Source organism: Zea mays, chromosome 6 (genome assembly GCF_902167145.1).
Source record: "Zea mays cultivar B73 chromosome 6, Zm-B73-REFERENCE-NAM-5.0, whole genome shotgun sequence".
NCBI lineage: Eukaryota > Viridiplantae > Streptophyta > Magnoliopsida > Poales > Poaceae > Zea > Zea mays.
In genome coordinates this window covers 60,128,275-60,151,957 of record NC_050101.1, presented here as the reverse complement: position 1 = coordinate 60,151,957, position 23,683 = coordinate 60,128,275, and the positions used below count along the sequence as shown (strand labels likewise).

Sequence of the window (23,683 nt, the reverse complement as noted above, 5' to 3'; positions counted from 1 at the left end):
GATTTTGCAAAATCTTTTTGAGCCAACTTTCTTACTATCTTTTGTAGGTTATTAAGTGTATTACAACTTTTATAATTAGCCCAAGTCATGACAATGTGATTTACTTGTTCTTTTCACTGAGCTTTTCTTTGGTGCTCTAATGTACTCAAGAGGGGAAATCTAGGGTTTTAGCACTTCACCTCCTTCTCTAAGCTTGGTATGGTTAAGGTTTGATCTCTTAGGGTGGTGCAACCTAGTTAGGGCTTGGCTCCTAGATTTTGGTGCCTTTTTCTCAGTCCAAACCACATGTGATAATAGGTCACAGGGGGTACTGAGGGAAAACCCTAAGTAACATTAGGGGTGTTATAGCCCTCCCCCTTAAAAGAATCTCGTCTCGAGATTCGAGCCGAGATCCTCCAAGGGTGAGAAAGGGGTCATAGCTTGCTTGCCTAATACTAGTTAACCCTTAAAAGTTTATGAGAATTTCTGCTCTTCGAATGTCATCCTCTTTGCAACTTCAGAAGGAAGCCCTTTTTGATTAATTTCATTTCTTAATTCGGTTTTCCTTAGGAGTATCTTTCCTATGTCTGGAATCGAATGGCACGGGGGGTTGGTTACGTACCAACTTCCTTAGGTAGACAATCGGGGTAGTATTTGCGTAGGTCATCCTCAATTTCCCATGTATCCTCTTCTTCCGTATGGTTGCTCCATTGGATCTTATACATCTTGACTGTCTTCGCACGAGTGGATCTTTCCTTCCAGTCCAGAATCTTGGAAGGGTGTTCTTGGTATGATAGATGTAAAGCCCAAAATTGGTATGAGAAAAATAATAATAATAATGATGTAATAAATAAATGAATATATTTAAGATAGTGTTTTAGGAATTTTTGAAATCTTTGGATAATATTGGGACTCTCATACTTTTGAATGTCTAATGGAATGGAATTAAGCTAACCAAATAACAAAATAAAAGGATATAGAATTATGCACCTCATGATGGAGTTCTTGCATTTTTACCATTGTGCTAAAAATTTTGAGACAAGCTTAAGTTTGAAAAGTAGAATTTATAGCATCCAAATTGTAAATAATGAGAATAGAGTTGATCTCCATATTTGAGTGACTTCTATTAGCACATGTGAACACCGACATTTAAAAGTAAATAACTAACATATGACACATGACTAATTTGTGCATCATGTTGGATTTTATTTGTGTGCGCATTTAATACTAATAATAATCCTATTAATGGGAACACATTAATATCCAAATTGGAATTTAGGATATAATATAAAATTCAGAATTTTGAGCAAGAGAAGGATAATACTATACAAAACAAAGAAAATAATTATATAAATGGGCAAAACCCTTCCCTACTAGTATGATCAACCTTTATAATTAAAATAAGTGCAAGTGCTCAATTGAATTTGAATTCAAAAATGTAGATTCAAAAATAAAAGAAAAAGAAAAGAAAGGAAAATAAAAAGAAAAGAAGAAAGAAAATCTTACTAGGTAGAGATAAGGAAATCGGCCTACTAATGCTCCAGTGCGCGTCAGCCCAGCGGTTGGGTGGCGCCGACAGGTCGGCCACCCTGGTCAGCCGCTCACCCGCGCGCCACCATGGACTGTCACATCGGACCCACTTACCTACGACTGCTTCGCGCGCGCCAGATCGCTCTCAATCCCGATTGATGGGCTCTACCTGTCATCCACGCACTGCGTGACTCTTACACTCTCGCTGCCGGGTGGACCACTCCCGTTAGCTCCGTCCTCTCAACCACCTCGCGACAATCGCGGCTAAACGTGTCGCACCGTGCGCTCCCTTCTGGTCGTGCGCATCAATGGCGCCGTCGTGGGTGCGTGTCTCAACGTCGTCACCGGCGGTGAATTGGGTAGGAGTATCTTGAGTCGTTGGATTTAGATGGGGCAGCTAGTATTAGATCTTCGAATACCCTTTCGGCTTAATCGAACCGGGCGTTGATCTAGAGAGAGACGACCCTCATCGCTTACATGGTCACGGTTGATGTGGACCGCTGATCTGCGATCCGATGACCCATGGGGCGTACCATTTCGTCGCCCTTGCTTTTTGAACTGAACCACCCACGTAGGATCTGACGGCCGAAAACGCACACTTATTCATACCCTCGCCGATTTAATCGTGGTCGTCCACGCTGATCTGGCAGCCAGAAACCAAAGATAGCCATTCGGCCGAGCATAATTACATATGAACCCCAGTCCTTTTGACATATTAAGCCGCCGTTGGTATGCAGTGGAGAATAATACAAGATAAGCCCTGGAATTTTATAAAGCGACCCTTGTACTCTCTGGAATTAATGCCCTTGGTAAAAAAATCAGTTAAATGTAAAAATAAATAGAGAAAACTGATTTAGTATAAAAACAAATTTAAGGAGTTTAGAAAATTCATAACTTGACCATTTTAACTCCTTTTTGATCCATTCCAGTTGCAATAATTTTGTTTTAATATTGTTCATCAACTGGTAAATCTGTTTTATTATGAATTATAGATTAAAATTATCCACGTAGTTTATTCCATACCAAACATTGAAAACTTCGGAAATTCAAAACTCCTCTGTTTTAATTCCGAATTGACTCGTTCCAGTTGTGTTAGCTTCGTATAAATATTTACTACGCAGTAACAACATAAATTATACCACGTTGCATGCTTTTATAGTTAGATTAGCTCTTCTTAATCAAAACCAACCTAACCATAATTATAATTTGGTTAAAACATGATCTCTAGTTAAGTATAATTAAAACTAAAGTTGAGTTAATTATTTATAGAATAATCTCTCATATGATTTACACTAACCAAGTTATAACACAGTTGAATGGATAAATCACATAGATCTCCCATAAATCATAACTTTATAACCATAATTCCGATTTTGGTAGTTTTTTGAACCCACGATCTCGTAGCAACGCGTAGATTATTATTATGCAGTTTGTTTTGATGTTTGGTGTGATTTCAATTTTGTCTATACCATGTTTATTTGTATTGCTACGACTAGCGCGAGGTTGCGAGTCACTTGAAGATCATCCTGACACCTAGAATCTCAAGTTCCAGGCAAGTTGTGCCCTTGACCACTTTTATTACCCAATAATGCTCTTTGTAATCATTTTTATCATGCATAGGCTTAATTTTGATGGGACCCAATAGGTCACTCTAGTCTGATTATCTTTATACCTTGTTTACCTCTGAACTATTTGGGTAGTCTTTGCTATTGCTCTCTATGGTTTTGGGTTAATATTACATTATCTTCATGTTCCAATTAAACTATTATTTTATTTATGTATGTCAAGATCATTATTTTAAATTGGAACATGGAGCTTAACTTGAGAAACACGTGCCACCACAAGGGTGGAATGGGACGCCCTTGGCTGGCTAATTAGGAAAGCTAGTGGAAGACTACCTTACTCGAAAGGGGCAAGGGCAGTAGGGGAGTAGGCCTGTAGGGAGGTTCTCGGGTTGATTTTGCTGCGATGGCGGTCAGACAAGGGATTCGAACATTGCTCTTCATAGAAACTGTAGCGTGTTTTCGGAAGCTAGTGGAACTTTATAAAGGCCTCGTAGTGGATCCCTAGCCATTCACCTCAGAAGTGTCTAAGGGTCTAGCTAACCCTCGCGACATGGGATACATGACTTGTGGGTACAAGGTACAACCTCTGCAGAGTGTAAAACTGGTATACTAGCCGTGCTCGCGGTCATGAGTAGCTCAGGACTCTCGCATGATTAAATTATAGAACTAAATTCAATTTGTAATTTGCATTGCATGGAATTTATTATTAATTTTGTTCTAATATTACTCTGGTTTGGTATCTACTTACACTTAGTAACTGCTAATAAAATTTTGACCAACTTTAAAAGCAATGCTCAGGTTTAACCATTTTCTTTGGTAAGCCTTACACTTCACTTGATCTCCCACCTTTGGCGAGTTCATGCACATTATCCTCCACAACTTGTTGAGCTATGAACGTATGTGAGCTCACCCTTGCTGTCTCACACTCCTCACAGGTCAAGAACAGGTACCACAAGATGAGTCGCATGGAGGATGCTGCGATGTGTTCGTGAGAGGTCTAAGCCATCGTCTCCCAGTCTACTTTGTGTTGCTGGATCGTTGTCACATTATGATGTAATTATTTATTTATTTTGTACATAACTCCTATTATATAGTAAAGATGTGACATTCGTTTCTGTACCATGATTCATTATATGTGTGAGACTTGGTCCCAGCACACCTGGCGATTGCGTACACGCCCAGGTCCCTAAAACCCGGGTGTGACATGAGTGGTATCAGAGCAATGTTGACTGTTGGACGAAGCCTAGATAGAACTGGACAACCATTGTCTACTTTCCTTTGCTACTCTGATCCTTTCTAAACATTTCTTAATCTTTTCTCATCTATTTCCGCTTTACTCTGATTATTCTTACCTTTTCATTCTAAAGACAAATGTGGATTTCACACTTTGAAATCTTGTGCCTAAAATGACCTTTAGGAATAGGAGACCTACTCTTAGGAATAAAATCAAAACTATTTTTGTAAATATTTGTATGCTTGAAAGTTTGTTCTTGTGATACATGTCTGATTTGGATCTTTGATTGAGTGTGATGAGTTGTGGAGTAATATCCACAATTACATCTACATATATATAGGCATAAATATAAATAAATAAAATTTATAAGATATCTAAAAAACCTAGATTATCCTCCACTAAAGTGTATCTATTTTAGATAGAATCCTTTAAGTTGAGAAAAAAATTCTATCTTATCCTAAAATGTTGATCTTATGTTAAAAAGAAAAAAATTATCTTATTCTCATAAATTGTTTATAAGATAAACTAGACCAACTAAGAATACCCCCATTAGAATATATCAAGCCTAATAGATCCATCTTATCTTAAAAGGCTCTCTCTTATCTTAATAGATTAATCTTATCTTGAAAGACTCTCTCATCCTAAAGTAACAACTAGGATCTAATCCAAAATAATAGGATCTTATCTAGTCTAATCTAGTCACAAAAATATAACTTAGATCTGATCTAATGTGATAGATTAATCTAACCTAACAAATGTTAACCTCAAGTTGGGCTAATCTAATGTAAGTTGCTTAACAAGAAGGATAATACTGATGAAATAAATGAGACTCTACTCCTATAAAATATGTTTTAACTTAATTCACTCTACACTAAATTAAGAATGACAGACCAACTCGGCCTCATGCAACTACCTTAACCATCCGATGGATGTATAACCCCTCTGTTTTAATCTAACAGAGATTCTAAATTACCTACACCATATAATCCATCTTATCTCAAAAAGATTCTAACATATCCTAATAATATATATCCTACCCTGGTAGATCTATCTAACTGAAACTAGTCTAATCTAGTCATATCCAATCTATAGGAAGTTACTTAAACAAGTTAGTTAATACTGGTAACACAGATTAGACCATATTCCTATAAATGGGTTTTAAAACCTAAATTGGTGTCTTAGACCAACTCATCCGTGAAACAACGACCTAGCCTATGTTAAAGGTTACCAAACCCATTTATCCCAAAAGCAAAGTAAAACTCTGCTTAATCTACCTATCACATGTACCCGCAATTGTTATCCCAACTCAGATAATGGCATCTAACACCACGACCGATGGTCTCTAAATCAGACCCAAGAAGAAGGTTAACTTCGGCAATGAAGGATATGAGTACAAACAGATCTTCAGATGAATCAAGATCCACCAGCCGGAATAAAAGTCTCCCTTACCTATCTTTTCCTCATCCCCCAAATCCTCTCTACACTCACCTAATAGCTAAAATCTGATGTACCCTTGTTTTCTATGCCACACCTGCTAATGGCATGAAAATTTTAGGTGTATAAAAAACTAATTGGGAGTTCCACTTAGATAAAAAGATACTAGAATTTCATAAAGATAAAGTCAGCTTGATATGCTTAACCAAATGATATTCTTAAATGGGATTTTAGAATGTACTGCGATCTAATCTAATGTGATCTAATCTAAGGTGCTCTACTTAAACAGATTAGTGATACTGGTAGAAGAGATTAGACCCTACTAGCCAGGTGTTAACTTAACTTAGCACATTAGACCAACTCAACCATGAGCAAAGGAACTAACCCAACCAATAGAGTCGTGATGGATTGTATAATCTGTCTATCCTCACCTAACATCAAACAAACTCTTGACCTACATCATGTAGTCTATCTCATCTTGAGAGATTCTATCTTACCTTTGGATATTTCTGTTATACGACTAGTTACCCCAATCTAGACATAAAACAACATATTAAGTCCTGCCAAAGAATCTTCAGTTCATAACCAGCTATTAGCCTATTCATTCTGCCTACCAAATAATTTTCCTTGCAAAACTATCTTATCATATGCTTCTAACTCAGGTGGTCAATACTAGGAAGGGAAAAAGAATTGATCCACCAGCCAACCCCCACAACAGGAAGATTATCAGGCAACAGCAAATAGAAATGAATCCTCCAAATCCTCCACCGACTGGAACAGATCTAGTGGTTGCCGCCCAAATGTTGGTACTACAACAAATGACGAACATGGTTAACGAAATGCAAAATCAGATAAGGCAAGAACGCCAGGAAATGCATCAAGACCGGCTGGAGATGCGTCAATAAATGAGGCAAGCACGGTTGGAAAGACAACAACAACACCCACTACCTCCACCACCACCAGCATCTCCACCAAGCTACATAAATAAATAAATATATATATATATATATATAACTATTTGTAAGACCTAAATATTATTTAGTAGCTAGTACTTTACTATTTTAGGAGTAATAATAAGGTCTAATTGACCCTATGTGGTGCTAATAAGTTACGCATCATGCCAAGATTTTTTTTTTGTTTGTGCATATGTTCTGAGACAATATGTTTATACATTATTTTTCTTACAAATCTCGAGGACGAGATTTCTGTTAAGGGGGTAGGATTTGTAATGCCCAAAATTGGTATGAGAAAAAAATAATAATGATGAAATAAATAAATGAATATATTTAAGATAGTGTTTTAGAAATTTTTGAAACCTTTGGATAATATTGGGACTCTCATGCTTTTGAATGTCTAATGGAATGGAATTAAGCTAACCAAATAACAAAATAAAAAGATATAGATTTATGCACCTTATGATGGAGTTCTTGCATTTTTACCTTTGTGCTAAAATTTTTGAGACAAGCTTAAGTTTGAAAAGTAGAATTTGTAGCACCCAAATCTCTACTACCCCTTAAGCCTCTATTGTAGGCGTCCACATTCAGCACGGTTCTGCCTGCTCGCCCCGCGGCAACCGCCCCCGCCTGTCTCCCGCAATCGCCGCTCTCTCCCGCAATCCGCCCAGATCCCGCGTCCGCGACATCCTCCGCCCTGGATCGCCGCGCTCAGCACTCTCCGCGTCCGCCCTCTCCATGGAGCTGTGCCCCCGTGTGCCCTCGCGCAAGCGACCCCTCCCCTGGTGCACCGTGCCCCGCCCACCCTGCTCTTCGTCGCGCCCTTCAAGGGATCCTCCATCGCCGCTCCCGCCATCACCGCGCCCGCACTCCATCGATGGAAGGTGTCGCCCCTGCCATCCTCGCCCCACTCCCCGCGACGCGCGGCGCCAGGTACTACTCCGCCTTCTCGACCTCGGCCTCCGCGGTGCCCGCCTGGCCTGCTGCGGTAGTCGTTGCCATGCTCAAAGCGGATCCAGCACCCCATCCCAACATCTTCCTAAAATTCTCGGATCCGCCCCCTTCCTCCACAGCTTGTGTCGCATCTTCTATCTATTCACCAGCAAGGTACCTGGCGCAGAACCCAGCCGAATTCTAGAACCTAGCCGGATCCTAGAAATTTCCCATTGGCATCTGGTGACCGTATCCGGTGGTTGGGCGTCAGACGCAGCGGGGCGGTACCGGTGCTTGGAGTTGGACCACCCGTGCGAGGCACCATGGTGCGACGGGCCGCTCGGCGCGCTGGAGAGCAACGGGTGGGTGTACTCGGCGCACTGCTCCTTCAAGCTCTTTGTGGCCGATGCGTCGTGGCGGTGCCTTGACGGGAAGTGGCTCTTCTTCTGGGGCTCTTCTTCTAGGGCGACTCTAACCACGGCCGATGTGGGTGTATCTCTGAATCAGGCTGCCAAGACCAAGGTAGAACATTTTAGCTAACATTATTCGTATGCACAGCAGCGTTGCATCAATTCTTAGCTACATAGTAATATACTCAACGATTCACCACGGCGCCTTGGAAATATATAACCTTGGTAATCCACATTTCCCTTGGCTTCTTCCAGGTAAAACTGCAAATTAGTCACAGAATACCTGTTAGAAATGTCCAAATGAGGAAATTAGATTTCATTAACAACACGAGAACTTGCCTGTATCCAGTTATGGAAGCCTAATACCTCACTCTCCCCTTGTCCCCGTCCTTTGATCTCACCAACAAACACATGCTCAAAGGCAGTAGAGCAGCTAGAGTTGCCACCTCTTCCATACAAATCAAACCATAGGGATGTCAGCATTCTCTTGAAGTCCTCGTAGTCCTGAGGCACAACCCCCTTCTGCACTAAGTACCGGTGCAAGTACTTAATTGGCGATGTTCTGGCGATCTCTTCAACAAAAGCTATTTCCTCGTGCTTATCCTGGTGGGGGTTATAGTTATCCAGAGCTACGCAGAAACGTGAGTAGGTGGGTTTTCTTAGCACATCGTCGCCTAGCCAGGTGAACAAGCTTTCAGATGCCATATCACCCTTCTGATAAACTTTCTTCCCCTCTCCACAGTCGATTCTGTAGTCCTACCAGGAACGATACGGTTCATATCGAGCTCCCAAAGTCGGCTACACGCTTTCGATAAGCTATTCAGCTCCTCCCTGGTGGGCTCGAAATTGAGTCCTTGGTGAATATGACTGACATCCTCAGAGTACTTTTGTTCTGATGGTGGCTTTCTGTATCCATTCCATGTTTCAGACTGCATTATGCAATATCGTGAATTCAGAGTTTAGATAGTACAAGAAAGCTTCAGAACACGCAATTATCACCATTCAACTAGAGTGTCAATTGATTTATGTGGACGTAAAAGTAACAGTCTTACAAGAAACAAATGGGGTGCAACCGTGTATCTACACCTGGTTTGGTCAGATCTGTCACCAGCAAAGCAGCAATAAAGCTCAAACTGGTGTGGTCTAACAGAACGACACAACTTCAGACTATTGATACAGTTAAAATAAAACTTCAGAGCAATTATCTTGACTTGGTTCATATTCTGGTTTCCTCATTCAAAGATGAGCAAAGAGGGAAGAGTCGACAAGTGGCATCTTGAACACTAACAGATCACATTCTGCAACGGTCTCAAGGAGTGAATATCCCACAGACCAAACAAGAAGGAGCGAGAAGACGATGGATGGCCCACTCCATTCCTCAAACCAAACAGGCCATTACAACATGCTTCCAAAAAATACTTGTCTTTTTCATATTCTTATTTAGAAATTAGATCATGCTGCTTTTGCATCATAAGAAAAAAATAGCCATGATTATTGGCCCCTGAAAACAACAAACCATAAGCATCATTGTGACCCATCTCACCTCAGCATCCCAGATACGGCCAGTCATCAAAGAAGTCTGATGTGTTTGGATTTGGGGTTCTGTTAGTCAAGTTGATCACTGGTTAGAAGGCGTTGGATTTTGGAAGAGTAGCAAAACAGAAAGGTATAGTGCTCGACTCGGTAAGCATGCATCTTGTGTTTATTTATCCAATTTCAGATTTTCTTTAAAACTTATAGATGAAAATCGCCTATGTTTCCTTTATTATATTTTATACCTTGTTTTGCTTTGCCCTTCAGTTCAGTCTCTTGAGAGTTCTTTGAGAATTGCAAGCTTTTGTCATTGCCATGACCATGTTTCCAGGTTAAGAAACTCCATCAAGAAAAGCAGCTAGGCATGATGGTGGACAAAGGCCTGGGTAGCAACTAGGACAGGGTTGAGTCAGTACCACCTGTCTCACAGGCCTAGAATGTTCGAGGTGATCAGGATGCTGGAAGGAGACAGGCTCACAGAGAGATGGGAGGTGTCGCAGAACGTGGACACGCCAGAGTTCGTCTCATCGGAGCTCCTACTTCAAAAGTACATGGATTTTGCAGCGGACGAATGCTCGCTTGGTGTAGAAGCCATGGAGCTCTCTGGACTAAGGTGACCATCTGATCGATCGAATCGGCCATCGCATAGGTCGCATAGGTGTCTTGCCATATCAAGCCTATATTATTGTTGTATTACATTGGACACATAGGGAAGGGAAAAAAATCCGGTGAATTGTAGGGTGTGATCTGTCTGCCTATACATGTGGTGGCATTCATTTGTGCAAATGATTTTGATATATTGATGTCGAGAATATATATGTTGTTTATTTCTATGTAATCGTTGCACACTATAATTTTATCAAACAACTTTTGTATTGTTGCAAGGGGCGACAAAAATCCAGTGGATTGTAGTGTGTGATTTGGCTTATCTATAGTTGTGGTGGTATTCATTTGTGCAAATGATTTGTGGTATATTGATGCCGAGGATATATATGTTTGTTTTTATGTAATTGTGCGTATGTGGCAACGCACGGGCACATACCTAGTTGTAAATAATGAGAATGGAGTTGATCTCCATATTTGAGTGACTCCTATTAGCACATGTGAACACCGACATCTAAAATTAAATAATTAACATATGACACATGACTAATTTGTGCATCATGTTGGATTTTATTCATGTGCGCATTTAATACTAATAATAATCCTATTAATGGGAACACATTATTATCCAAATTGGAATTTAGGATGAAATATACAATTTAGAATTTTGAGCAAGAGAAGGATAATACTATACAAAACAAAGAAAAAAATTATATAAATGGGCAAAACCCTTCCCTACTAGTATGCTCAGCCTTTATAATTAAAATAAGTGCAAGTGCTCAATTGAATTTGAATTCAAAAATGTAGATTCAAAAATAAAAGAAAAAGAAAATAAAGGAAAATAAAAAGAAAAGAAGAAAGAAAATCTTATTGGGCCAGAGATAAGGAAATCGGCCCACTAACGCTCCACTGCGTGTCAGCCCAGCGGTTGGGTGGCGCCGACATGTGGGCCGCCCCGGTCAGCCGCTCGCCCGCGCGCCACCATGGACTGTCACATCGGACCCACTTACCTGCGATTGCTTCGCGCGCGCTAGATCGCTCTCAATCACGATTGATGGGCTCCACCTGCTATCTGCGCACTGCGTGACTCTTACACTCTCGCTACCGGGTGGACCACTCCCGTCAGCTCCATCCTCTCAACCACCTCGCGACAATCTCGGCTGAACGTGCCGCGTTGTGCGCTCCCTTCTGGCCAGATGCCACCGACCCCTCCGGGGCATAAAACCCTACGCCCGGCGTCCCTCACCCCTTCTTCATCCCCCATAGTCCTCGGGTCACCTCGGAAGTTGGGTGCCGCTGCTACCGCACGGAGCCATTGCCGCAGCCGCTTGCCAAATTCATGACCAATTGTTCGTGTGCGACTCTGGGGTGCTCGGGTTGCTCTGGGGGCCTGCCATTTTCCCAACCAATGGAGGCAACCACGCGTGGCCGGTTGAAGCACATCGGCGGTGCGGGATTTTGGCCGCGGCCGCGTGTCACCGTGGTCTAGAGCCTCTACGCTATCTTAACCAGGTAATCCTCATCCCAATATGAAATTAAGGGCCTCGCCTTGTGTTGCACCGACCAACACCCGTAATCGTGACCCTAGATGGCGGGAATTTCTCATCGGCGCTCGGCCACTGTCGCTGTGCCGCGGTGTCGCCTGGATCGGGTCATAGCCACAATAATACGGGGTAACCAGCCGTGCCCCTGGTCTGTAAGGGTCTCCTAAACGATTTCTATTACTATCAGGAAAGAAATTTGGCATCAGGATGTCGGCGCGCCGTGCACATCAATGGCGCCACCATGGGCGCGTGTCTCATCGTCGTCGCCGGTGGCAAATTGGGTAGGAGTATCTTGAGTCGTTGGATTTAGATGGGGCGGCCAGGATTAGATCTTCGAATACCCTTCCGGCTTAATCATACCGGGGCATTGATCTAGAGATAGACGACCCTGATCGCTTACATGGTCACGGTTGATGTGGATCACTGATTTGCGATCCAATGAACCATGGGGCGTACCGTTTCGTCGCCCTTGCATTTTGAAATGAACCACCCACGTAGGATCGGATGGCCGAAAACGCACACTTATTCATAACCTCGCCGATTTAATCGTGGTCGTCCACGCGTGATCTGGCGGCCAGAAACCAAAGATACCCCTTCGGCTGAGCATACTTACATATGAACCACTGTCCTTTTGTCATATTAAGCTGCCATCCGTATGCAGTGGAGAATAATACAGGATAAGCCCTAGAATTTTATAAAGCCACCCTTGTACTCTCTGGAATTAATGCCCTCGGTCCAAAAAAATCAGTTAAATGTAAAAATAAATAGAGAAAACTGATTTAGTATAAAAACAAATTTAAGGAGTTTAGAAAATTCATAACTTGACCATTTTAATTCCTTTATGACCCATTCCAGTTGCAATAATTTTACTTTAATATTGTTTATCACCAGGTAAATCTGTTTTATCATGAAACATAGATTAAAATTGTCCACGTAGTTTATTCCATACCAAACACTGAAAACATCGGAAATTCATAACTCCTCTGTTTTAATTCCGAATTGACTCGTTTTAGTTGTGTTAGCTTCGTATAAATATTTACTACACAGTATACCATAAATTATACCATGTCGCATACTTATATAGTTAGATATTTATTTATCCTATATCTACTAGATTAGCTCTTCTAAATCAAAACCAACCTGATCATAATTATAATTTGGTTAAAACATGATCTCTAGTTAAGTATAATTAAAATTAAAGTTGAGTTTATTATTTATAAAATAATCTCTCATATGATTTACACTAACCAAGTTATAACACATTTTAATGGGACGCCCTTGGCTGACTAATTAGGAAAGCTAGTGGAAGACTACCTTACCTGAAAGGGGCAACGACAGTAGGGGAGTAGGCATGTAGGGAGGTTCTCGGGTTGATTTTGCTGTGATGACAGTCAGACGAGGGATTCCTGCATTGCTCTTCCTAGAAACTTTAGCGGGTTTTCGGAAGCTAGTGGAACTTTATAAAGGCCTCATAGAGGATCCCTAGCCATTCACCTCAGAAGTGTCTAAGGGTCTAGCTAACCGTGGCGACATGACATACATGACTTGTGGGTACAGGGTACAACCTCTACAGAGTGTAAAACTGGTATACTAGCCGTGCTCGCGGTCATGAGCAGCTCAGGACTCTCGCAGGATTAAATTATGGAACTAAATTCAATTTGTCATTTGCATTGCATGGGATTTCTTATTAATTCTATTCTATTATTACTCTGGTTTGGTATCTACTTACACTTAGTAACTGCTAATAAAATTTTGACCAACTTTAAAAGCAATGCTCAGATTTAACCATTTTCTTTGGTAAGCCTTACACTTCACATGATCTCCCACCTTTGGCGAGTTCATGCACATTATTCCCCACAACTTGTTGAGCTATGAACGTATGTGAGCTCACCCTTGCTGTCTCACACCCCCCACAGGTCAAGAACAGGTACCACAGGATGAGGCGCATGGAGGATGATGTGATGTGTTCGTGAGAGGTCTAGGCCATCGGCTCCCAGTCTACGTTGGGTTGCTGGATCCTTGTCTCATTACGATGTAATTATTTATTTATTTTGTATAGAACTCCTATTATATAGTAAAGATGTGGCATTCGTTTCTATACCATGACTCATGATTTGTGTGAGACTTGGTCCCAGCACACCTGGTGATTGTGTGCACGCCCGGGTCCCTAAAACCCGGCTGAGACAATAGATCCGGTTCTATCTCTATATTTGGCTCGGTTATGACTTCCATTGGTAACCGAATACACTTCTTCAGTTGGGACACATGGAACACATTGTGTATGATAGACATTTTCGGTGGTAACTCCACATTGTATGCCACAGGTCCACATGCCTCTATGATCTCGTAAGGTCCAATGTAGCGAGGGGCTAGCTTGCCTTTGATCCCAAATCTTTGCACTCCTTTTGTGGCTGATACTTTTAGATACGCGTGATCTCCCACTTCAAACTGTAGGGGTTTCCTTCTTTTGTCGTGATAACTCTTTTGCCTGGCCTGAGCAGCCTCTAGGTTCTTCCTGGTTATCTTGACTTTTCTTTTGGCTTCCAACACTAGGTCGGGTCCAAAAATTTCTCTCTCCCCTGGTTGTGACCAGTTTAAGGGTGTTCGACACCTCCTTTCACATAGGTCCTCAAAGGGTGCCATCTTCAGGCTAGATTGATAGCTGTTGTTGTAGGCAAGTTCTGCCAAGGAGAGACACTTGTCCCAATTCTTGCCATAGTCGATTGCATAAGCTCTCAGCATATCATCAAGGATCTGATTTACCCTTTCTATTTGACCATCGGTTTGTGGGTGGTACGTCGAACTTCTTACCAGCTTGGTTCCCAAGGACTCTTGCAATGGTTCCTAAAATCTGGCTACGAATTGAGCTCTTCGGTCAGAGATGATTGTCTGGGTAATCTATGCAAACACACAATTTGGTCAATATACAATTCCACATACTTTTGTGCCTTATCTGTGGTGTGCACTGGAAGAAAATGGGCCACTTTCGTTAATCGGTCCACAATAACCCAGATTGAATCGTGATGTCGAGAGGTGTTGGGTAGACCCACAATAAAATCCATGATGACGTCATCCCATTTCCATGAAGGTATCAATAGGGGTTGCAAGGCACCGGCCGACTTTAGGTGACTTGCCTTTATCCTCTAACATGTATCACATTCGGACACATACTTGGCTATTTACCTCTTCATCCTTGTCCACCAATATAGGGGTTTTAGGTCATGGTACATCTTGGTTGTCACACCTGAATTTAAGGAACAAAGCAGGGTGCATCTCATATATGCGCTAGAGAAGACAACACATATAATAACAGAGTGCATAGAGATAAATGTCATAATTATCATAAATGTACTTATTACATAGCGGAAGTCTTACAAAAATAAATGATAAAATAAAGCGAACTAAATATTATTCCCTGGCGCCACAAAGCTGACTGGGAGACGCTACCTAGATCAAGTTGAAAGCCTCGGTGTTAGGCGACTCGTCTTCGACCACCTGTTCTTCTCCTTTGGGGGGTGTGAGATAGCAAGAGTGAGCTCACATATGTTCATAGCTCAACAAGTCGTGGGGAATAATGTGCATGAACTCACCAAAGGTGGGAGTTCATGTGAAGTGTAAGGCTGATCAATAAAATAAAGGCTGAAGCTGAGCATTGCTTTTATAAGTTGGTCAAAATTTTATTAGCAGTTACTAAGTGTAAGTAAATACCAAACCTTAGTAATAATAAGTAAAACTAATAATAAAATAATCCCAAATGCGATGCAAGTGACAAATTGAGTTTTAATTCCATAGATTAATCATGTGAGGGTCCGAGCTGCTCATGACCGTGAGCATGGCTAGTATACTAGTTTTACACTCTGCAGAGGTTGCACATCTTTACACACAAGTCATGTTACCCATCTGCCAAGAGACGGCCAATCCCATACACCTCTACCGAGGAGGCGAGGCAGGGTAACACTACGAGGCCTTTACAAAGTTCCACTAGCTTCAGAAAACCCGCTACAGTTTCTAGGAAGCTCCAATGCAGGGATCCCTTGCCTTACCACCATCGCAGAAAAATCAACCCAAGGACCTCCCTACACTGACCACTCCCCCACTGCCCTTGCCCCTTTCGGGTAAGGTTGTCATCCACTAGCTTTCCTAGTTAATCAGCCAAGGGCATCCCATACTACCCTTGTGGTAGCACTGTTTTCCCGGGTGGTTGCTCCATGTTCCCATTAACATAATGATCTTATCATGAACATAAATAACATAACAGAATAATAGGAACATGGATATAATGAAATATTAACCCAAAAACCGTGTAAGCAATAGCAAAACTACCCAATGATTCAGGGGTAAACAAGGTAAAAAGATAAACAGTCTAGGTTGACCTATTGGGTCCCATCAAAATTAAACCTATGCATGAATAAGTGATAATATAGAACATTATTGGGTAACGAAAGTGGTCAAGGGCACAACTTGCCTTCAATAAGCTCCTGCTCAGCAACTTCTATCTGCTGAACCTTAGGATCCACAATAGCTTGCTCGTCTACTCGCATCAACACAATACATACATAGTATAGCAAAAATTAACATCACACCAAACATATAAATAAAATACACAATAAAACTCTACACATTAAAATAAGAACCTAGGAATAGGACTCATTAATTTTGGAGTTATAGATTTTAAGATATGAATTTCCAAAGGTTTTATGTGCTTGAAATAGAATTAATTGAGAAATTATTTTTCTTACTGTTTTCATGCCAAAACAGAGACTCTAGGTGATAAACAATAATATTACAAAATTTTAGAAATTGGAATTAATCAATTTGGAGCTCGTATGAATTTTCTATGAATTAAATAAGTTCTAGGAATTGTTTTTGGATTAAAAATGCATTTACTATTTCATTTATTCATTTTAAATAGGCTCTGGACTGGGCCTCATTTACCAGGAAAGATAGGGGCCTCGGGGTAAAACTTCCTAGACTCAAGGAACAGTCGTACATGGACGGTGGGTTGATTTAAATAAAGAACAGGGACTCTTTTGCAAAACATACAGGCCGAAGGGGTATCCTCCAATCTGAGCCGTCTGATCTGCTTTCTACGACCTAGATTAGATCCACATTACATTGAATTGGTACGCGACGATGTCCACAGGATCTAGATCCTACGCCTACGATTTAATGAAGCCCAGATCTATTATGCATCGCTCGTTACTTCATCGACGATTCAGATCTAAAACTCAAAGGGGTACCCGAGGTCTAATCGTGGCTGCACACCTCTGGATCAATGGCAATCACCTCGTCTTCCTCCCTATGTTGGGCGCAGAGTAGCACAGGCCTCCACCGCGGTGGCGATTTCGCGGTGAGTGCGCGCCCACGCCCACAGGAACCATTCCCAAATTTTATAGCATCGACACAATGCGAAGACTATGGTGAGCTCATGGATGGGTGACATACCGGCCTTGACGCCATAGAAGTACCCGGTCATGGGGCAAAGTTGCCCGCGGCGGAAATCGATCAACGGTGAGGAATTGCCTTCGGTTCCGCGGCTTCACCTCCCAATTGCGGTTACGCACCGCTACCCTGGATGATGACGATCCTCCTCGGCCCTTCACCTAGGATAGACACCTCACAGCGATGGGAATCACCCAGGGCAGCCCAAATCACACACAAACTCCTCTCTCCCTCACCTCGTAACGGTCCTTCTGGTGGAACACGGGACGACGGAAACAATGGTCTTCCCTGGCAGCTAGGTCCTTAAGTAAGGTGAGAGGAAAGAGGGGAGGAGGAAGAAATGGACCCGCCTGAGCTCCACATCACCGGCATATGCGCGGGTTAGTTGAGGTGGTGTAGGCTGACAGGTAGGCCCCAGATGTAAGTGCCCCTATGTGGTGGTGATGGAATCGTGGGCCCCAGCAGTCGGTGCAGGAGCGTGGTGCGTGGCGCATGACGCGCGATTGACAAGTGGGGTACCCCAGTCAGAGCGAGGACACCAGGCGCGCACGAGACTGGAGACATGGGCCTCCCTATCGGTGATCCCTTCACCTGGTTCGGCCGCACAGAGAAGGTGGTGGAGTGGGCTGAAAAGGAGGGAGTCGGCCCAAGTATGGTTTTTACCCTTTTTTTTTCTTTTTTTCTTTATTTCCAATTTCAATTTGAATTCAAATGTTGTTGTGAAGTTCATGCTTAAGTGAATTGCTCAAATTCAAGCACCATTATGAACATGTGCATTTATTTATTTATATATCTTTTCCTTATATTTATATAGTATTTCTCTCTTCCCTCTCTAATTTTAACCCTAATTTCAAATTGGGGATAATTCCACATTCCAAGTCATTCTTTTATTTCTACTATTATTGTTATTGTTATTTGAATGCACAAGCAAACAAAAATTTCCAACATGATGCATAGCTTATTGATGTGCCATTATTTATTTGTTTACTTTAAATATGGTTATTCTCATGATATAATGAGTAGATGGCCACACATGTAACAAGATCGACGCTTTTATAATTTGGGCATTACAAATCCTACCCTCTTACAAAGAATCTCGTCCTCGAGATTTAGGAAGGACTAGGGAAAAGATGGGCAAAATCTATGTGAAGCTCTTCTTCTCTCTCCCAAGTAGCTTCATCTTCTCCATGGTGACTCCATTGTACTTTGCACATATTTATCACCTTATTTCTTGTGACATGAGTCAGTGTATCAAGAATCTTGATAGGGTACTCAGCATAAGTAAGATCATCTTGAACACTAAGATCCTCCATTAGCAGCTGCTCTTCAGGTACCCTGAGACATTTCTTCAGCTGAGATACATGGAATACATTATGCACATCAGATAGATTATCAGGTAGCTCGAGTTGATAGGCCATCTCTCCAACTCGCTTAAAAACTCTGAATGGTCCAACAAAGCGAGGGGACAATTTGCCCTTGACTTTAAATCTCCTCATTCCACGAAGTGGTGACACCTCGAGGTACACATGATCACCTTCCTCAAACTCCAGTGGTCTTCTTCTATTATCAGCGTAGCTCTTTTGGCTGGTCTGAGCTACCCTCAAGTTCTCCCTGATTATACATACTTGTTCTTCTGCCTCTTGAATAAGTTCAGGTCCAAAGAACTGTCTTCCTCCAATCTGGTCCTAATATAGAGGAGTCCTGCACTTCCTGCCATATAGAGCCTCGAACGGTGACATCTTCAGACTGGCCTGGTAACTATTATTATATGAGAACTCAGCATAAGGTAGACTCTTGTCCCAACTACTACCATGCTGAAGGGCACAAGCTCTCAACACGTGCTCCAATACTTGATTAGTCCTTTCAGTCTGTCCATTAGTGTGAGGATGGTAGGCCGAACTAAAATTCAACTTCATATCCATATTCTCATGAAAACTTTTCCAAAATCTGGAGGTAAACTGTGATCCTCTATCCGAAACGATCTTCTTCGGTACACCGTGTAGAGACACAATCCGAGCCATATATACTCTGCCAATTGAGATCCCTTATAAGTAGTCTTGACCGGAATGAAATGAGCCACTTTGGTCAGTCTATCCACAATAACCCATATAGAATCATATCCTTTCGAGGTGCGAGGCAATCCAGTAATGAAGTTCATACCAATCTCTTCCCACTTCCACTCGGGTATCTTTAGTGGATGCAGTAGTCCAGTTGGCCTCTAGTGTTCAGCCTTAACTCTTTGACACACATCGCACATAGCCACATGTGCAGCCACATCTCTCTTCAATCCATACGACCAGTATTTCTGCTTCAAATCCTGATACATCTTGGTACTCCCAGGATGAATAGAATAATCTGAGTCATGGGCTTCCTTTAGTATAGTCTCACGAAGGTTATCAATCTCAGGAACACATATCCTGTCCTTGAACCATACGGTGCCTTGCTCATCCTCCATGAATTCCGGACATCTACCTTCAGTAATAAGATTCTTGATCTCTTGTATCCTAGCATCGCTAGTCTGTCCTTTGCGGATTTCTTGTTCCAAGGTAGGTTCCACATCAATAGTAACTCCTTCAATGTGAGTAACTATCCCCAAGTTAAGTCTCCTGAAATCCTCAACAATCTCATCGGGTAGCTGGGCAACAATAGCTGAATGAAGGTGCTCCTTTCGACTCAAGGCATCTGCAACCAAATTCGCCTTGCCCGGGTGATAGTGAATTTCCAAATCATAACCCTTAATAAGCTCCAACCATCGGCGTTGCCTAAGATTGAGATCCTTATAAGTGAATATGTACTACAAACTCTTATAATCCGTGTACACTTGGCACCTGGTTCCCATGATATAATGCCTCCATATCTTTAGCGCATGCACTACGACTACCAGTTCTAAGTCTTGAGTGGGGTAGTTCAACTCATGTTTCCGCAACTGATGAGACACGTAGGCAATCACATGTCCTTCTTGCATAAGTACACATCCCATGCCTTGGTCGCATGCATCACAATATATGTCAAGTCCCTTCTGTAGATCTGGCATAACCAATACTAGGGGTGACATCAATCTCAACTTCAGTTGGCTAAAACTATCTTGGCACTTCTCGTCCCACTTAAACTCTCTTCCCTTCTCCAGAAGTGAGGTCATAGGCTTAGCAATCTTAGAAAATCCTTCAATAAATCTCCAATAATATCTTGCAAGTCCCAAGAAACTCCGAACCTTAGTAACTATAGTGGGTATGCTCCACGCCACTATCTCCTTGACTTTAGCAGGATCCACTGATATCCCCCCATTAGAAATGATATGTCCAAGGAATGGCACCTCGTCAATCCAGAACTCGCATTTGCTATACTTGGCGTAGAGTTGATTATCTCATAGCTTCTGTAGCACCAATCTCAGATGTTCCTCATGATCACCGTCACTCTTGGAATAAATAAGAATATCGTCGATGAAAACCACGATGAATCTGTCCAGATCATGAACACCTTATTCTTCATATTCATAAAATAGGCTGGTGCACTAGTTAGTCCAAATGACATAACTGTGAACTCATATAAACCATATCGGGTTGAGAAAGTTGTCTTGGAAATATCCGATGGCCTAATCTTCACTTCGTGATAACCCGATCGGAGATCAATCTTCGAGAATACCCTAGCACCTCTCATCTGGTCAAATAAATCCTCAATGCAGGGTAATGGGTACTTGTTCTTCACGGTAACATCATTAAAGGACCTATAATTCACACACATCCGCTGTGATCCATCCTTCTTTTGTACAAACAGAACCGGCGCTCCCCAAGGTGAAGAACTCGGTCGAATGTACCCAGCCTCTTGCAATTCCGTTAACTACTTCTTAAGTTCTTTTAACTCTTCTATAGACATCATGTATGGCCGTTTGGAAGTAGGAGTAGTCCCAGGTAAGAGATCAATGACAAACTCAACTTCCCTATCTGGTGGCATCCCTGGTAACTCCTCTGGAAAGACATCCGGAAATTCCTTAACCACACGGATGTTGTCACCAACAAACTTCCCATCTACTAAGAATGTCGCTAGTCTGGTGGCGGTAGTTACTGCAATTCCAACTTCAAATCTTTCTCCTTTGGAACTGGTGAGTTCTATGGTTCCTTTAGCACAGTGTATAAACTGCCTTTGCCTTTCTTAACCATGACATACCAAGGATCACGTCTATACTGCTCTATTCTAACACTATAGGGGTAGCCCATCTAGGTTAGAAACACAGGGTAAGAAAGGAAGGATTGTAGACAAGACAGTAATTACGAAGCATGTTACTTTGGGGGATTTATTAGCTAAGCGTGTCACCTACTAAAGCTAACTTATTACCTTATGGTGGTACATGCTAAGATGTCCGTCTATACTATTTCAATCAATCAAAGAAGCAAATCAGGCATTGATCATCAAAACAATCAACCAACATTTTTTTTAAAATATAGAAAATAGTAATAATTTTGTCTTAGGCCTCCTATCTCTTAAAAAGGTCATAAATGTAGGATTCCAAAGTGTGTAATCCATCTTGTCTCATAGTAGAGAAGGTAAGAATAATCAGAGTAGAACAGTAGAAGGTGAGACAGGATCAAGATAAGTATAGAAAGAATCAGAGTGAGATAAGTATAGAATGAATCAGAGTAAGGTAAGTAGGTAAGGGTTTTGTCCATTTCTATCTAGGTTTCGTCCTACAGTCAACATTTTGTCTAATACCACTTCCGTCACACCTGGATTTAAGGAACAAAGCAAGTGCATCTGTAACACCGTAAATCTTGTCTTTGGGGATTTAGAGAGAAGAAAAAAATATATAAAATGCGAGAATTGATAAACCATAATCATATGACTTGACTTACTTTTTGAATAAACTATAAAGTTAGAAATGCTTCCAAAATCCAAGTTAAAGTGATTATTTATATTAAACATTGTTTTTTTTAAAATGAAAACTTTAATCAATGTTTATTTGGATTAAACTCCTAACTTTAAGATTATTTTTGTGCTGCATAACTAAAACATTTACCTAAATAAAACAAGGAATAAGTAGTAAAAATATATTCATAAATATATATTGCATATAATGTTGGGATTAATTGTTTGTTTCATTTATATTTGAAGTGCTAAACTGAAATAAGAATTCAAATTTGAGTTCAAAGTGAAAATAAAAAAACCTACGCTTGGGCCGATTTTCTCCTCGGCCCAAGATTCCACCATGTCTGCCACACCGCGTTCACCCCGTGCGGCCCATCTCCCCTGGCGTGCGCGCTCCTCAGCCTTGCCTTGCTCCATCGCCTCGTGGATGACTGGTGGGCCTCGCTCACCCAAACCCTCACTCTCACTAATGTGTGGGACCAATCGGTCGGATGCTTCTTCCAGCCTGAAACAGAATCGCGCAGAAGCTAGAACCGAAGGTCGCGGCGGGGCTCCGTGATCTGCGCTGGCTGATGTGGTTACGAGTCTTCGCGATTCTTAAGCACGGGCTCTAACCGCCCCTATATAAAGCCATGTGCCACACCTTCGAGCCACCATCGCCATGGGCAAACAGCGTACTGGGGGGTACCGCCGCAGTGGTTCTGCTCGCCGTCGCCATGGTAGAGAAATCCGCCGCCGTTGGCGTGCGCGTACTCTGACGGCATGACCCCTACGGCAACTAGAAGTGCTCCCTGTGGCGCCTGGGGGATGACCGAGATCTCTGTGGGTGGCTTCGACGGTGGGAGATCACAGAACTGCTCGCCGAAGTACCTACTCTACCGCGGGATCTGCCGCCACCATTGAGCTCGGTTGTGGGTTGCCGCCATGGACTGGAGTATGGGTTGGTTGGCCACCGTTCACCCACCATTCCTAGGTGCATCCAACGCTGGTAATAGTAATCCAAAGATCCAGGCGCCGTGGTGGAGAGAGATAATGTGCGCATGTGCGGATCCTCAACGAGCGTGACATGGTTGGCCTCGGTTCGTTGATCGACGGGGGAAGACTTTGCCGTGGAGTCAACGATCGGCTAGGGGCTCTGGCGCAGGTGCTGCTCGGACTCCTGGCCGGCAGACACCGTCGCGGGCTAGGAACAGCCACAACGCAGTTGCCTGATGCCTCGCGTGAAGAAGATGGTGGAGGACCGTTGGATCCGCGATGAAGGATTGAGGTAAGAGGGGTTGTATCGGCCGTAGATTGAAAATCCAAAGGCTAGAACGGTTTAATGCAAGGGAGAGATTTTGGACTATGGATCTTGGATCCTGTGGTGCCTGCCGTGTATCGCTTCACGATCTATTCTGAGCCTTTGGATCGGTATCGGATGGCTGGCGATCGAAGATACCCCTTCGTCGTGGCCTAATTGCTAAAGAGCCCTCTGGTTTTTGAAAAATAAACCCGCCGTCCACCGCGGGTTAAAGCTGTGTCTGGGAAAATTTATATCTTAGCCCCTAACCTTTCTGGAATTTGACGCCCGGTCCAGTGAACCAAGAAAATAGTAAAAATAATATAGTAAATACTTTTTAGTACATAAATAAACCTAGAAACTCAATAAATTCAGAGAAAATTC

The 23,683-nt window shown here is 42.2% G+C and overlaps 2 pseudogenes; one reads left to right on the top strand and one right to left on the bottom strand.

The window, feature by feature from the left end:
* Positions 1–8,347: 8,347 nt before the first annotated feature.
* On the bottom strand, positions 8,348–9,566 carry LOC103631059 (poly(U)-specific endoribonuclease-B-like; annotated as a pseudogene).
* Positions 9,567–9,571: 5 nt separating this feature from the next.
* On the top strand, positions 9,572–10,488 carry LOC109940411 (protein NSP-INTERACTING KINASE 3-like; annotated as a pseudogene).
* Positions 10,489–23,683: the final 13,195 nt, after the last annotated feature.